Source organism: Furipterus horrens, unplaced genomic scaffold (assembly GCF_987537825.1).
Source record: "Furipterus horrens unplaced genomic scaffold, mFurHor1.1.pri manual_scaffold_1, whole genome shotgun sequence".
In the NCBI taxonomy this organism is placed as follows: Eukaryota; Metazoa; Chordata; class Mammalia; order Chiroptera; family Furipteridae; genus Furipterus; species Furipterus horrens.
Window position 1 is genome coordinate 179,712,235 of NW_028327171.1, and position 6,220 is coordinate 179,718,454.

Consider the following 6,220-nt stretch of genomic DNA (forward strand, 5'->3'; position numbering starts at 1 on the left):
GCTCATGCATCATATCTCAGGCAGAGTTTTGTGGTGAACCATCAAATCACCCAGGGGACTCAGCCCCATTATAGCCCAGATTTGGTGCCCTGTGACTTCTGGCTTTTCCCAAAACTAAAATTACCTCTGAAAGGGACGATATTTCAGACCATCGATGAGATTCAGGAAAATACAATGGGGCAGGTGATGGTGGCTGGGAGAACTGTGTGAGATACCAAGGTGACAACTTTGAAGGAGACTGAAGTGTCATTGTCTTCTGTACAATGTTTCTTGTACCTTCTTCAATAAATGTCTCTTTTTCATATTATGTGGCTGAACAGACTTTGTATACTAAAATTGGAATAATACAGAGAACATTAGGACAACCCCTATGCAAGGATGACCAAAAATTTGTGAAATGTTCCATATATATAATAAAGGAAAAGATAAATAAATGGGACTACATAAAATTAAAAACTTCTGCACTGCTAAAGAAACCATCAGCAAAATGAAAAGGGAACCTACCATATGGGAGAACATATTTGTCAATACTATATTCAACAACAGTTTAATTTCCAAAATATATGAAGAACACACAAGACTCAACAGCAGGAAGACAAACAATCCAATTAAAAATGGGTAAAAGACCTGAATAGACACTTCCTCCAAAAAGGACATACAGAGGGCGCATATATATAAGAAAAAAATGCTTGCATCACTAGCCATCAGAGAATGCAATTTAAAACGAGAATGAGATATCACTTTATACCTGCCAAAATGTCAATCATTAATAAATAAAAAAAACAACAAGCACTGGCGAGGATGTGGAGAAAAGGGAACCCTGGTGCACTGTTGGTGGGAATGCAGACTGGTGCAGCCACTATGGAGAACAGTATGGAATTTCCTCCAAAAAAAAAAGGAAGTATCTTTTGACCCAACCATTCCACTGTTGGAAATATATCCTAAGAATCCAAAAACATCAATTGAAAAGAACTTATGCACCTCTATGCTCATAACAACACTATGCACAATACTCAAGTGCTGGAAACAGCCTACGTGCCCATCAGTAGATGCGTGGTTCAAAAAACTGTGGTACATTTACACAGTGGAATACTATACAGCAGAAAAAAGAAGCAATTCCTGCCTCTTGCAACAGCATAGATTGAAATGGAGGTTACTATGCTTAGTGAAATAAGCTAGTCAGTTAAAGACAAATACCATATGATCTCACTTATAAGAGGAATCTGATGAACAAAATAAACTAATGAGCAAAAGAGAACCAGAAGCATAGAATCATGGAATAGACTGATAGTGGTAAGAGAGGAGGTGGGAGATGGGGGCTGTTTGAAAGAGCATGAAGGGATTAGTCAGAGAATGTTTGAAGGACTTATGGAAAAGGACAACAATGTGGGGATCGACTGTGGAAGTGGAGAGCAGGCTTGGTGGAGTGGGGCAAAAGGAGAAAAATGGGACAACTGTAATAGCATAAACAATAAAACATTATTTTTAAAAAAGAAAAATATGCAAACCTGCCTGCTGTTTGGGTCTGATGAAAAAAAAAAAAAAAAAAAAAAGGCTAACTTGCTGTCTTTTATAGCTAGAAAGAAACTCAGGGCAGATAAGAGCTCATATGTCCTCTGCTAAGGAAGAAAAGGCTTTGCTTTTCCATGAAAGAATAAATAAATGAATGACAAAACAACAAATAAAAATTAAAGTAAGAGCAGCATGGACTGGATGGAAGGAAGCTGATAAAGATTCGGTTTTTTCACTGCTGTGTAAGAGGCACAGGCATCTGGAGAAACGGTGGTCAGCAACAGTTTCACCTCCATCTTAGATCTGGAGAGTCAGTGCGACCTCCAGTAAGGCGGACAGTTTTGGAACCTATTGGAATCCAGTTGTGCCTTCTTGGGCAATTTGCTCAACCTTCCTCTGGAGGTGAAGGAGGAAGTGGAGATGCTTTCATTCATTCATTCTTTCTTTCTTTTCTTTTTTTTTTTTTTTTTTTTTTTACCATTTTCTGTACTATTGAGTTCTTGACACAGATCTGATTACATTTGAGGAAACTAGATCAGCTCTCATTTTTGCCACCCATTCACAATTCATTCCCTGGAAAATATTAATGCTATGAAAATTCCGTCTTCAGTAATCATATAAAAATAAGGGAATTATTGAATATTATAAATTTGCATGCTTCTGACAAAGGATTTTCAGCATGATTAAGATATTTTCTCTTAATCACTACAATTGAGGAAAAATTACCGACATAATTTACCCTAAACATCTCTTTAATAGAATACTATTGGAACCAGAAAATCTTATAAGTATTTTTAAATCTGATTTTAATCAGTTGTGTGGACTTGGGCAACTCCTTTCTTTTCTGAGTCAGCCTTTTTCGAATTATTTAACTCAGTATCTGGGAGAAAAGTGACTCTTCACTGAAATAAACTAGAAAAGTATTATGTTAAATAAGTAAAGATGGGATTCATTGTGGGAAAGCTTTATAATTTTTAACATATTATTTGGCAAAATGAACCTCTACCAGAGGGATTTAGGATCTAACATTTCCCAAGCATTTAAAACCTAAGTTCCCCTTTTCATGGGACACATTATCATTTTTTTTTTTTTTTCCTTTGGAGGGGAGGGAATTTAAAAACATTATTTTAGTACAGAGTTTTTATAGATATGTAAAATCATTCTAAAAATATTTTCTAAATATGTGTAGAAGCCCAAGAACACTAGATTCTATTGGCAAATTAGTCAATTCCTTCAAGAATAAACAATTATTTTGTTTTGCCATTTCAACTGAATGTTAAATTTTATACACTAGAGCAACCACATCTACTAGTTAAAGGACAATTACTTGTCAGTGACATCATTTCATGATAATCAATGACTAATTCTGAGAGAAACTACTGGTCAATTAGTCAACACTGAATTATTAGTGAAAAATTGACACAGTATTTAATTATATAAAGAGCTAAGAAGATTTGTCTACACTTCATGCGTGAGTTTAACTATTGATTATCAAAGTTAATGTAGTTGTATTTATTACCTGTTCCAACTTACATTTTTTAGATTATTTATAATGATCTCTACCACTGTTTATATCAAAGTGAACATTTTGCAGGGTTTGTAGGACTTAAAGAAATATGCTTTAATAGTAATGACTCAACTTTTATACTAATTGATTTAGAAACTTTAAAAATACATTTTTATTTTCTTTCAATAGATTTCCTGACTGATGACAGTGATGCTGAATATTTCTTGTTTTTATGTTAGCTGTAATTGCGCAGTAGATATAAGTCGAAACTACAAACTGGCAGCCTGCAGACCAAATTCATCTCTTAGATGAGTCTTACCTAGCCTTTATCTTGTTCAACTTTTATTTGAAATACAGCTTTTAAAAATAGAGATATTTGAAATAAAAAAACACATATGGTGACTTTGGTCATGTCACCAATGGCAACAGCCAGCCAAAACTGAGTACAGGCAATGTTTTGTTCAAATAAGCTTGAAAAAATTATGTTAAATAAAACAACAATAGAGTGATCACATCTACTAATGAAAGAACAATTACTTGTCAGTGGCATCACTGTATCATTTGATGACAAAAAACGTTGGCTTTTCACTTCGTACTACTATTCACACAAAGTATACCTACTTGTTTTTATTGTTCCTCCTCACTCATTTATATGCCCTTAGAGGTCCCTCCGGACTCTTTTTGACTCCTAGTACAAATAATTTAAACAATAACAACATGCAAAATAAAAGCTCTCCTCCTGACCATAAAAAAATTTCATTGGAGAAGCAATAGAAGAGTTTGTTGTTAAACCCATATCTGCCCTTTATTTACTATCTAATTGTCAAACAATCCAAGTTTCACTGGAGAAGTCACTTCTCTGATAAGGGAAGTCTTTATGTCTCTTTTGATATTAAGAATCTATTAACCTCTAAGCAATAAGATTTCTTTAAAATAATAGAGTAAACCTCAATTTACAGTGCTTCTTAAAACTTTACAGATAAATACTACCTTTATTAGAAAACATAGGCACTTAAAATGGTACTGAAGAAGCTTACATACAGAGTAGCTACTTGAATTTACACCCTCTACGAGCAAGGTTGGATTTATGTTATTAACCTCAATGTGCTGTGCTAAGAATCTTTTCATGAGCAAAAATGAAAAGTAAGCGTCTCATGAAGGATTGAAATAGTTCTTATTGTGGCTGCTGCGTACCATTGTTCATGGAGTCTGATTATGGATTTGGCCAGGGATCTGTAGTCTTGTACAAAATATATGGGAATCCACAGGGGATGGGGGTGGCTTAGTCACTTTAATAACAGGCTACATGCATACCACAGAAGCCACTCATCTGAGGGATCCTCAGGCAGAAGGGCCATAAGATTAAGTTTCCAAAATATTCTGTAGTCCATCTGAACTTCACTTTTTCCAAGAAAGTCTTGATATGACACATCTGTTGGTTGGCTCTGTGTCCACTTTGCAATGCCAGATTGGGATACTACTTGATCTCTGTTTTTGATTCTCATGTCTTACTTCAGTTATTTTACTTTGATTAAGTGTGATTCCCCAGGAATACTGCAGAGATCATTCATTGCTGTTGTCGTTTAACACCCACATGTTAACATTCTTAGGATTTTAAGCATCCTTCCACTGTTGTATGATTTGAAGTAGAAGGTAGTTCTCCTCTTTCCATCACAGAAGTTTGAGACTCCAGATCTCCCCCATGCACTTTCAACGCACATGGGCACTTCTCTGTTCTTCTTGGCATCCAGAATGCAGTCATGGGGACTAAAGGTGCAAATTAGGTGACCAGTCTGGAAATTTGAATCTCAAAAAACTAGTATGAAAATGTCAGAATAAAGGAATTATGTTTTCAGAGTCAGTCTTTACCATTCACTCAGTGTTCTGTATTGGTGGTGGTCATAATAGCATCATAATCGTATTTCTTTCCAGGATGTGATAGTGGCCCTCCTCCTTGAGGTCCAGCCACCTTGCTTTTTGTCAGTGTTTTAAAAGGGTTCTCAAGCTTTTCCACAGATCCTGTGATCTATTAATACATTCCAAAATACATATGCTTTTGAAATTTATTCAAAATCTCTTCTGTTACTTGCAGCCAAGGATTCTGATATTAAAAACATCTTTGCAGATTACTAAGGCTTGACTTAACTTCTAAACACCACATACATTTGAACTTCTTTTAGGCCTGACAAGGTAAGTTTAAGCTATTTTGCATATGTATTCCCTAAAGAACTAGTTGTGTCAGAAGTTATATCAGAAGCCCCAAGAGCTGATGGAAAAAAATGCCATAAAAACTAATATTACCACATTGATTAGTTTTTACTGCATAGCAGACAACCACAATGTCTCAGATGCATACAGCAAAAAGCATTTGTTCCTCATGCATCTGTGGTTTGGTTAGGACTTAGCTGAGTTAGGCTGTCTGGTTCTACTTCAGTCTCTTGGTTCTACTGGATTTTGTAGCTCTGTGGGTAGGATCTATTCTGCTTCACTTTTATTCATTCTGGGCCCAGGTCATTGGGTTTCCAGAGGAAATTCTTTGTGCATCATTGACAGAGGCACAAGACAGCAAGTAGAAATACAAGATGCCTTGTAAGGCCTGGGCTAGAACTAGGCATCGTTAATTCTGACTGTCTTCCACTCCAAAACAAGTAACATGGCAGAGCCCTAAATCAAGAGGATGGGAAGTACATGCCATCATTAGCAAAAGGAACTGAGAAAATAACTATGAAAGAACTGGATATATGGAGTAGGGAAAAATTAGGACCAATAATAATTTAATCTACTACCATTACCCCAAGTATATATCAATATGAAGTTCCAAGCATTTAGCCAAACAAAGCAGAGCAAGCAACTAACCATTGATACCCAAGATTAGGTCACAGGGAGAGATGTATCCTAAAACCAAAAACCTAAATATGAATGTAAGATTGGAACAAAATTATTATGGAACTGGTATTATAGTCAGAGCTCCAAGCAATTATAGAAGACTATTCTTGGATAAACAGGGAATTTTTGAGCATGACATATAAGCAAGAGCCTTTGAACTGGCTATAGAGACTAGGGACAGACTGTCTTCAATACACTAGTTAACATAAACACCATCTTCTGGATTCAGCGAGTTAACAGAAATAGTGTTTGCACATATCCATTATGAAATATTTAATAGTCAACTAAATTATCATGGTTTCTAGATAAGATACG

General features: G+C 35.6%; 1 non-coding gene across 1 annotated transcript; it reads left to right on the plus strand.

The window, feature by feature from the left end:
• The first annotated feature begins 305 nt into the window (after positions 1 to 305).
• On the plus strand, positions 306 to 412 carry LOC150022368 (U6 spliceosomal RNA). Its single transcript, XR_016513516.1, has one exon. It is a non-coding gene; the product is annotated as a U6 spliceosomal RNA (small nuclear RNA).
• Positions 413 to 6,220: the final 5,808 nt, after the last annotated feature.